The sequence below is a fragment of the Tiliqua scincoides genome, chromosome 2 (genome assembly GCF_035046505.1).
Source record: "Tiliqua scincoides isolate rTilSci1 chromosome 2, rTilSci1.hap2, whole genome shotgun sequence".
NCBI lineage: Eukaryota > Metazoa > Chordata > Lepidosauria > Squamata > Scincidae > Tiliqua > Tiliqua scincoides.
The window spans coordinates 193,874,911-193,886,518 of record NC_089822.1 but is presented as its reverse complement, the minus strand read 5'-3'; the positions used below and the strand labels follow the sequence as shown (position 1 = coordinate 193,886,518).

The following is an 11,608-nucleotide window of genomic DNA, read 5'->3' as shown; positions in this document are numbered from 1 at the left end:
GCCGGGATAAATAACAGGAGGAAGACCAGTGCCTGTAGCCAATCATGGCACAGCAGACTGAAGGGCTGCTCCTGTGGATATTAACCATGTGGGCTCTGGGCTCATACAGAGGTTGATATGCTGTGAACTGCTTAGGAGTTTTAAAAGTGAATTATTATAAAATCTTTCTGGGAGATACATTCAAGGAGCAGAATTTAGACTACTAGAGGGAAATGTTGAGAATATAGAATGTCCCCGGTTGTTAAACAGACTGCACTAAAATAACATGACTCTGAGATGTGACAGCATAACAAGAAAGCAGAGCACAGGCCACAGCTTAAAGATACGTAGCTTTGCATGCTGACAGAAGGTCTAATCAATCCCTGGTGTCTCCAGGTCAGGCTGGGAAAGACCTAGAACCTTGAAAGTCGTTCTCAGTTGTGTAAGCAATATAGATTTGCAACATATTGCATGCATCACTTATGAGTCTTGTTTAGATATTAAGGCCTTGTGCTAATGGATGTTGCAATCCGTCCATGTAAATCCTGGGTTAATGGAGGGAAAACCACTCTGCTGTTTGGTGGGCCACACAGCCACAGGCGACATGCAGGTGACAGCGGTCCACTCACCATCTTCATCCCCCATTACTGATGGCAAGTTGGCAGTGGGGGAGGATTGGGGGAGGATCATGGGCAGATCGGGGCAGAGAGCAGGCTGGGCCAGAGCAGCTTGTTCAGGGGAGGATCTCAGTGGTAGCCACGCACACTGAGGTCCTATCCCCCATTCCCAGCTTGGGCCCTGGACTCTCCTCAGGCCAGCAAATAAGCTGGCATAGGTCTAAGAAGACCCACTGGAGATTGGGTGGCCTATGGATTGGTAAGTAAAAAGGATTTTAACATCTCTCCTGGAGGGGCTGTTTGGCGCCTTCCCACCCACAGCATGCAAAACATAGTCAGTAGATCTGCATGCTGTGGTGTGGAGAGGGATAGTATTGGGCCCTTAATGTTATACACTGTAATTCTCAAACTGTGGGTCAGGACACACTAGGTGGGCGAGCCAATTTCAGGTGAGTCCCCATTCATTTCAATATTTTATTTTTAATATATTAGACTTGATGCTGCCATGGTATGTGACTGGATTTGGGGAAATGTTGCAGATCTGTACTTTGAACAGCATGTATATGCTTTTAGCAATGATAGCACAGGCCTACAAAATTGAGGGTCAGAAAAGTTTTTCCCAAACTTTATGGTGGTTTGATATGAATGTGGGGTGCTGATTCCAAAAATGGAGATAGAGTATAGCCTCATTAGTGAATGGTTCAAGCAGCTTCCTCATGAGGAAGCTGCCTGAACCATTCACTAAAGAGGCTATGTCGTGCCTCCAAAACTAGACGTGATAGGACAAAACGGATATCATTTTTTGAATCGGCACCCAAAATATATCCAGGAATTGGTGTAACATTTAAGGAAGCAAATAATAATAATAATAATAATAATAATAATAATAATAATAATAATAATAGGTATTTATATACCACCTTTCTTGGGCAGGTCTAGGGAAGCAAAATGTGTGTTGGCCTATGTAGTCAGTGGGACGTACTCCTGGGTAAGTGTGGGTAGGATTAGAGCCTAGGATTGTTAAAAATTTTCCTTGAGGAAATTGATGATGTCACTTCTGGTCATGACATCACTTCTGGTGGGTCCTGACAGATTCTCATTCTAAAAAGTGGGTCCCTGTGCTAAATGTGTGAGCACTGTTATACAGCAACAATCATTAATATGTGTTCCTATGTCCTTTTGAATTATTTATCTGTTTTGTGGAAATTAACAGCAGGGCAGCAAAAATGGACTCTTAGTGCCCTTACTGTAGCTAAAAGACTTCTTATAGCACAAGCCTATACACATCTACTCAGAAGTAAGTTCCATTGTGGTCAATGGGGCCTACTCCCAGGAAAGTGTATAGAGAGTTGCAGCCTCATATTAAAATTTGTATTAAAAAAAAAATTGGAAGCACAAATGCCCTCCTGCCACAGCTCAATTAATTGAGTACCTTTTACTGTTATAAGCATTTGAACAAATAGCTTATAAATGACAATTGCAATGAATATATTTTGGGGGAAGCCTTTTTTAGATGTGAATGCATATTGTATTTACTGTTTAAGGAAGATTATAGTACTGTATAGATTGTTACAGGTTTTCTATATTTTTATATATTGCGTTAATGTCATATTTAAATACTGTATAGTTTTCTTTTTTTTCTTTTTTGTGTTTGGTTGATTATATTTTGATATATTTTTTCTATCACTAATAAAGGGGTAAAAAACAAAAACAAACATGTAATTTACCAAGATGGATTAATGTTCTTTTGCATAAAGGAGCTTCATATCTTTCCAAGCACTAGTAATACTCTTAAGGGCCCAGTCCTATCCAACTCTCCAGCACTGAGGCAGCTGTGCCAATGGGCATGTGCTGCTCCAGTGGTGGTGGGGGGGGGGCAGTCCTGAAGGCCTCCTCAAAGTAAGGGAATGTTTGTTCCCTTACTTCAGGGCTGCATTGTAGATGCGTCGGTGCTGGAAATTTGGATAGGATGGGGCCCTTAATGAATTTCCTCAATCCTATGTCTCCTAAATAAAACAGTAAATAAATCTTTCCACCACTTACTGCCCAATCCTGAACTTACTGCCAGCGCGCACTGTTGCAAAGGTGCTGGAAGGCACGTTTGCAGGCCCTACCACTGGGCAAGCACAGGTGCTAACCCAGCACTGGCCACTGGGTGGCCACCAGAGCTCTGCTGCTCGGTGATCGCACGGACTGCTAAACAGTGGAGAGGTAAGTGGGGGCGTGGGGGAGGCAGGGAGGAGGCGTTCTGGGGAGGAGAGAGGCGGGTGGACGGTGGAGGGAGGGCAGGGAGGAGCATTCCAGGGGGAGGGAGGGAGGTGAGACCGGTGGCTCATCAGCTCACCGCCCGACATGGAGGTTCTTGATTCTCTGCCAACCTTTGGGTCTGCGGAGAATCGAGTAGCCCCATCGCAGGACTACTCTGTTTACCCAGGAGAAGGGGATGAAAGTCTTCTACTACTCACTCCTCTCCCCTCTCAGGCCCAGCCTGCCTACAGGCTTGCCCTCCCCCCACCCTCAAACACCCCAGTTTCACCCTCCCCCAATCCCCAAGCTGGCAGCCCACTGCCAGCACAAACTCACCTGTCCCAGGGCTTGCTCCAGCCCAAGGAGGCAGCATACATCCTTGCGCCAGCCTCCCTGACTCCTGAGTTGTCACAGGTGTGCCTTATGGCTTGGGATTGCGCTCTTAATTTGTCTGTTTAGTGGTGTAAAGATAAATCAAGTGCTATGCATATGTATGCGCACCTTTCAGAAGTGGATTTCCAACTGAACACTTGTCTTCTATATTATAACAAACTGTAATTTCAAAAATATCAAAATGAATATTAGATTCTAATTCTAATTGCTGATGAGGGGAAGTAGGTTTTCGGAGGAGTGGGAAGCAGGTCCATAAATTTTTATTTTCACTAATTTGCAGTGAATTTCTTGCGCAAAGGTTTTCTTGCAAGACATTCGGCTTGGCTCAGGAATTCAGTTCAGAATTCTGAAGAAGCATTTATTTTCCTTGTTGCCAAGGTGATTTGTTTAGGAAGCCTCATTTCAGAACTGAAACACTCTAGACGAAAGGGCCTCAATCGAAAACAGAGTAAATCAAATCCCAATTGAGGGAGACTAACAAATGCCTATGTGCTTATTAGTGTGTCAGTTGATTCACTATATGCAAATATTGCTGTTTAGAGACTGAGATTGTGGGAGGTTATTTTATGGTTTATCACATCACAAGGTTTCATGCTGATAGGTTCAGCCTTAGGAGCTGTGGGGCCCAATTCAAAACACTTTTGGAGGGCCCTGGGGGCGAGCAGGGCCCCTCACTGCCCACGAGGAAGAGTCACGAGCCAGCCTGTATCACTGTGAGATACAGGAAACTGGACCAATGGCATCTGGAGTGAGGCATGCCTTCCTGAAAGTAGGTGATGGGATGACTATGTTGTGTCACTGCCAATTGGTTCTGGGCCCCATGATTTGAGGCCAGTCTGTCACAGGGGTGAGCAGAAGGGCTCACTGAGGGTGAAGCTTCACTCACTGTACCAGCACTGCAATGCCTTGGAATGGATTATTCATGCTGGATTATTCATTCATTCTTTACTACATTCATTCACTGTACTGTACTCATTCATTCATTGTGCTGTATGTACTGTACATGTACGGTATGTACTGTACATGTACTGCATTCATTCACTTCTGTACTGCAGTGAGTCATGGACTCTTCGCTCACAACAGGAAACTGAACACTTTTCACATGTGCTGCCTCCGACGCATTCTCGGCATCACCTGGCAGGACAAAGTTCCAAACAACACAGTCCTGGAACATGCTGGAATCCCTAGCATGTATGCACTGCTGAAACAGAGATGCCTGCGTTGGCTCGGTCATGTTGTGAGAATGGATGATGGCTGGATCCCAAAGGATCTCCTCTATGGAGAACTCGTGCAAGGAAAGCGCCTTACAGGTAGGCCACAGCTGCGATACAAGGACATCTGCAAGAGGGATCTGAAGGCCTTAGGACTGGACCTCAACAGGTGGGAAACCCTGGCCTCTGAGTGGCCCGCTTGGAAGCAGGCTGTGCAGCATGGCCTTTCCCAGTTTGAAGAGACACTTACATAAGAACAGCCCCACTGGATCAGGCCATAGGCCCATCTAGTCCAGCTTCCTGTATCTCACAGTGGCCCACCGAATGCCCCAGGGAGCACACCAGATAACAAGAGACCTCATCCTGGTGCCCTCCCTTGCATCTGGCATTCTGACATAACATTCTGACACTTGGCCAACAGTCTGAGGCTAAGAGGCAAAGAAGGAAGGCCCATAGCCAAGGAGACAGACCAGGGACAGACTGCACTTGCTCCCGGTGTGGAAGGGATTGTCACTCCCGAATCGGCCTTTTCAGCCACACTAGACGCTGTTCCAGAACCACCATTCAGAGCGCGATACCATAGTCTTTCAAGACTGAAGGTTGCCAACAGATTCATTCATTCTGCTCATCACCTGACCACAGGGCCCAATCAGATGCAGGGCCCAAATGGGCCCAACCACACTAAAGCAAGCCCTGCATGCTGTCTAGGATTTGGAATGCTAAACAATTAGAACAAGATGCACCAAATCTACTATAGCTTACACTGGCTAGTAGCAGATACGCAATTTCTCTGAGAGAGAACTTTCCACCTGAGACCCTTACCTGGAGAGACCCAGAGACCTCCTCCAGATGTTTTGCCATCAGAGATTTTTTCTCCTGGCCTGAACAAACCCTCACAGAAGTATCTAATGCTATTTGTTTACACTGCTGTGAGTGCTCTCAACATGTCAGATCTTTCTCCTTCCTGTGCGTCAGTTTGAAAATAAAAGACATTATTGACAGCAAAATGGAAAATGCGAGGGAGGGCCCAGCATGCAGATCTCCTGTTGTCTTGTGTGCTCCCTTGTTACGTGAAAATCCCCTTTTCCCTTCCAAGTGGTGGTTTTATATCTGGTTGTATTTTGGACTAAAATGCAGGCCTAAAACTTATCTTACAGGCCACAAAAGGAGTCAAATCATAAGCTCACTCATTTCTCATGTTGTTGGCCACCTTCAGTCTGGAAAGACTCATTTTCTCTAGGAACACTGGAAATGTGTTTATTGTTTAAGTCAATCACTGAATATGCAAACACCTTAAGGGAGGAGGACCTTGGCAGCAAAGTCTAATTACCTAGCCTCCACCTAAATTGTTGCTTAAATATCTCCTATTGTTAACTAAATCACAGCCATTAAGCTACATCCAGTCTCCAAAGTCCAGTGGCAACAGGAAGCAAGCTACCCCCCCCCTCCCCCAGGGTCAGCCTTGGCTGATAAGCTGACTTCCTGTTCATCATGTCTTTCTTGCATGCTCCACGTGTTCCAGTGTGTGTAATGAGCATGCGCATCTAGGACAGCTCTAGGTCACATCTGGGTCATTCACATCCAGCTTCCAGGTCAGCAAAGCCCCTTTTAAGAGAGAGGCTCCGAGCACATGCTCTCTCTCTGGCTGCCCCCTCCGAGGCAAAGGTCCTCCATGGGACTCTCCCCTCCCCAACTGCTCCCCAGGACAGGTAATTATCCTGCGTTTCTGAAATTCTTTCCCTTCTTCCCCATCTATTCCTCCCTTCTTCCCCATCTTGAGTTAGCAAACTGGGTTTAGCAGATTAAGCAACCCCTAAAATCCTTCCCTACAACCTATCTGTTTCTGATTCCTTCTCGGATGCACCAAATACATAGCACATGCAACCACCATAAAAGCTAGGTTCATTTTTCAAGTACTAGAACCAAGAAATGTATTATGTTTACCTATGTGTTTTGTAATAAAAATATAATCTTTGATTGAAAGTTATCTTTCTCCCAGTCTCCTCTTTAAGCTATACAAGGGAATTTCTCTGCATTACACTGTTTTGTTATCCAGCCTACGATCTTAAAAGTTTCCAAAAGGGTAATATACTAATTCCCCTAAACAAAACAGCCCTTTTTGGTAACACCCTGAGGCATCTGGTGGACCACTGTGATATACAGGAGGCTGGACTAGATGGCCAGGTTGTCTTAAGTGTTTTGTGCCCCACTTTCTGGGAGATTAATACTGAAAACAACAGAGAAATTCATTCTAGTTATCTCACTCATCAGTTAGTCAAGCCCAATCTTCTGATGTGCTCTCTGGGCAAAGAAAGACACATTCACTCAGAGATTTCATTTTTACATCCAGTGTGGAATAGCTACATCCCACTGAAGTATGTGAGAATCATTATTTTGTGGTTCTAGAATCAAATGCTATGCAAGTTAAAATGAAGAGCAGTCATAGAGGCCTAAGGTACCAATCCTATCCAATTTTCCAGAGCTGATGCAGCTGCAATGCAGCCCCAAAGTAAGGGAACAAATGTTCCCTTACCTTGAGGAGGCCTCCATAACTGCCCTCCCACTGCAGGATACAGTGTGTGTCCCATTTGCACAGCTGCATCGATGCTGAAAAGTTGGATAGGATTGGGCCCTTAGTCAGGTAGGCTAGTCTGGGCTGGCACAAACCTACTTCCTTTGGTTACAGCGCCGGCTCTGTGAGGCCTATCCTCCTCTCAAGCCTATCCCAATGTGCTTTACAGCACAAGGGACTTGTGCCAGCTCCTGGGGATGGGGGGTTAGGATTGCGCTGTCTGTATGGATGGAAAGAGGCACAAGTCTATCCCAATTTTTCTGGGGTTACTCTATGGCCTGTGGGATGCTTCCACCTCTCCCCCCCCCCTCTCATTAAAGCGAAGTAAGACCCTAGTATCGCATACAGAGTGCAGCACTGGGAAATGTTGATAGTCCCTGTGAATTTACCCTGTGAATTTGATGGCAGCCAGCTGTCAAAGTGGTGGGCTTGTAGAAGTTCAAGTCTGATTTCAAAGGCAATCTCTGTTTTTCTTATGCCAGTTGAACATTTATATAGGGCCAGGTGCTGTATGGAGAGGAATTACATGGTCCCTGCTCAGAAAAAGACATGACAAGGATAAAAGACAATATTAGGGGCTGATGAATAACAAAGACTATCTAGAGGACCATGGAGATTCAGGAAGAGATTAAACATGCTTCAGCCACATTTTGTAAGGGCCAAGTTTTGCTAGAGGCAAAGGCAACTGCCCGCATGTTTCACTACAATGATCCGTTTTCTAATCATTTTGGCAGAAATAGCCATCAGCTCTTGCCAAGTGCCTGTGGGACATCATTACTGTTCATCCAGCTAAGGACTGAACGTGTTTCACCTCCTAGGGTTCCAAACTTGGAACAAATTGTTTACCTTTCCAAACAAATCATTGATTCCAAACAACTTATTTACTTACCTTTGGAGACAAATTCAATAAAAAGAAGAGATAAAAGAAGATTCCATGAAGGTGATTGGTGGAGAGAAGTAACCTAACTAAAGGGCAGTTACTGGAAAGAAGGGCATGAAACCACTTGCCTAGGTCAAACAGAACTGGGAAACCACAAAGAGCAGTCAACTGGAATTTAAAAAGAGAGAGGACAGCAGATACTTTAGAAACTCAAGCAGAGCAAAAAAAAGTATCGTTTTATTAATATCAGTTGAGAGAGCATGGGCATTTTCCGATTGCCATGGGAATATCAGGTGGTGAGGAGATGTGTTCCAAGGGAACATGAGTATTTCTAAAGGTGATGATACACAAAGGTGGCCAGAGAGACAAAGAAAGCACTTTGTCAGTTGACTCATTGATCTAATGTTGACCATTTCAACACTATGTAAGCACAGCCCTCCCTTATCCTTTTTCCTAGGCCTGGGCTTATGAATGAAGACAAAAGCTTAGTGGAACTAATTATAATTAATTATAAATCCAGAACCAGATGTGCTACAGAAAAAGAGCACCAACTTTGCCTTGCACTGAGGAGTATTTTGTACAGCCTCATCAGTGCACAAAGTGCAAACAAAAAAAGCAGATCCGTGCCTCAGGGAAGTTACAATCTGATGATAGCTTCTGCTACTATACAGGTGCCCTCTTTGCAAACTGGGGCTGAATGACTATCCTAAAGACCTCTCCCTCCTATCCATTATGCATGAACTGGTTACTCTCTTACAGACTTTGAACAGCTGCCTGTAATAGGGCTACTTTCTAAAGGTCAAACTGTAACAGTTAGCTTCTTCTTCCTGACAAAGGTTTGTTTGTACGCTGTCTCTGAACATGGAAATTTCACTTAGCTGTCATAGTAGAAGCTGATAGATCTTTCCTGTTGGTCCATCATTCAAACTCTATTTTCCCTCATGTAACTCAACTCAACTCCCATACCAACCTATCTGTGGGGAAAGTGCCTGGAGGAATAGACTGAGGACATAAGGTGGGGGTGTTCTACTCACCCTCAAGCCCTTGGTAATGCTAATGTTAGGTGCCCCCAAATCCCCATCCACATTGTGTATGAATAGCGCAGACATACGATTAGACAAGTGTGGCTGCTGCTGCTCTCAGTTTTGGCCCAAGAGAAACAGCTTTTCAGGGTCATTTCCCATGGAGGAAAGAGAGGTCATTGGAGTGTCTTTGTGAAAGTGTTTTTGTGAAAAGCTGGTGGGTATAACTTGGGAGTGATGGTTATGTCACAGCCTGCATACAACACGTTTTTAGACTGTTGAGTCTCTGTTGTCACAGCAGAGACTCGTCTAAAAACAGGTGTGCAGTCAGCACTTGAGACAATCTGTTCCAAGTTACAGCCTTTTCTTCAAGACATTATGGGTGTCCCTGTGCTTTTCCCCCAAAAGTACATGTTTCACATGGGTGGCCCAGACCTCAGGGAGTCCTTGGCTTTATGGACATTTTGTTTCCTCTATCAGTAAACTTATTTAAGTCCATGACAGAACAAGGCTAGTACAGAAGACACAATCAAAACTGAACTTGCCATTCTGTTTCAGATGTGTCGATGGACAAAAAGAGCCAAACTTAATATGTGCAAGAAACAATATAACACATTGTCACAGAGAGAAGATATTCATCAAACAAAAGCTTAGGACGCAATCCTACCCTGCACTGGAACAGACAAGCCAAGAGGCTTGCGCCCAAGGCAGCTCAGTCAGAGGCAAGGGGAAACTTTTCCCCTTACCCCTGGGTAAGGCACCCTTGCCCCAATGGGTCTCTTCAGACTTGCGCCACCTCCTGAGTTGGTGCAAGTCCGAGGAGAGCAGAGCGGCTTGAAGCCGCTCCAGTCTCCCTGGGAACAGGGTTGGGATCCCCCAATTAAGGAAAGGAGCCCCACAATGGGGCTACTCGATTCTGCGGCAGCTCTGCAGGCTGCATGGCCTGACATGGAGCTCAGGATCCAGTGACGCTGACCTACACCACTCCTGCCCTCCTCCCACTCCCTTCCCCCAAAAAACACCTCCTCCCTGCCCTCCCCCACCTTCCCCTGCCCTGGAACACTTCATCCCCACCTCCCCCTACATCCCCGCCTACCTCTCTGCTGCCAGGTGGTCGGCATACCACGGAGCAGCAGAGCACTGGCTATCCACAGGCGTGAACCCAACGGCGGTTGGTGCTGGGCTAGCTCCAGTGCTAAGGGCTCGCAAACATGCTTTACGGCACGTTTGTGACAGTGTGCACCGATGGTGAGCTAGTGCATACTGTTTAGGATTGGGCCCCTAGTCTACATATGACTGTTCTTATTTCATTCATTATTTTTCTCATGCATTTATACTGTGGGAGAAGATATTTTATATTCTCATTTTAAAAACAGGAAATTGGGAACAGATGAAATTTTCTAGAAGTGTTCTGCAAATTAATTCTACACAGCCTAGCAGCTCATGGCCTTCCTTCCTTCTGCTAGCTGTAAGCCCAGACTAGATCTCCTGTGTTAGGCCTGAAGTGGAGGCAGACTTGACAATGCTCTCAGTGTTTTTGTCATGTCCTGGCAGTTCATAGCAAAACATGATAGATAGCTAGAACACTGGCTTCTGGAACAGTTACCCTGCACATGCCTGATCTCGTCTGATCTCGGAAGCTAAGCAGGGTCAGGCCTGGTTAGTACTTGGATGGGAGACCACCTGGGAATACCGGGTGCTGTAGGCTTATACCATAGTCTTTTGAGACTGAAGGTTGCCAACTACTACTACTGGCTTCTGGAAGTGAGGGAAGAAATTTGTTGGAGATGCAATACCCTCTCTTCTTGAAGCCAGTAATGGCCCACATGCACATAACTAGGGTTGAAGACAGCCCCAAGAGACTGCCAAGCAACCTTTCCCCCCCTTCTCACCAGCGGTACTTGGGAGCATTGACTGAAGGGAGAGGGCAATGAGAAAGAGGAGATGATGATGTCAGTAGAATGGGGCAGGGCTGGAGAAGAAGAGGGTGTAATGGGGAAAGGGCTCAGCATCAGGACGATGAAAGAAGGAATGGGATGGAGCAAAACAAGGAGATGCCAGGAGACAAGCAAGGAAAGGGGGAAGGGCTTTGCTGACACCTTCCCTACCCTACCTATAACATTTCATGGGCAGATCTAAGTGGAAGACAAAACCTGCCCATAGCTTAGGCCTGTGTGGTCAAGCAAAAAGACGGGTCAGAGAAAATATTAATTACACCATTGAAGAAACTTGACAAGACATTTTAGTTCAAAGATTCAACTGGTACTTTAACATTTGCAGATGTTTAATTGGCTTACCATATGCAGATAGACAAATGGATATTGGCAGAGGTGGCGAATGCCTCCCCCTTTGGAAGAACTCAGAACATGCATCTGTTAAATACAATGGATCCAGCAATTAGGTATATAGATATCATACATCTATCTATTCTACAGCTGCTCAGTTTTAATAGCAAAATAAAAGAACTTTCTATAGCATTTGTAGATCACAATGTTTATGCCAAAGCATTAAAGCCAATCTGTCCTATTAAATAACCCATCCGCTTGGATTATTGAAGTGGATAAGGCTGGCCCACGCTATCAATTAGGATGAATCGGAATACTTTGCACTAATGCCTTCACATTTTGACTGGCTTAGATATAAGGGATATAGTGTACTGTTATGTGATGTGTGATGAATCAGGCTCT

At 45.3% G+C, this 11,608-nt stretch overlaps 1 pseudogene; it reads left to right on the top strand.

The window, feature by feature from the left end:
• The first annotated feature begins 10,510 nt into the window (after positions 1-10,510).
• Positions 10,511-10,629, top strand: LOC136643160 (5S ribosomal RNA; annotated as a pseudogene).
• Positions 10,630-11,608: the final 979 nt, after the last annotated feature.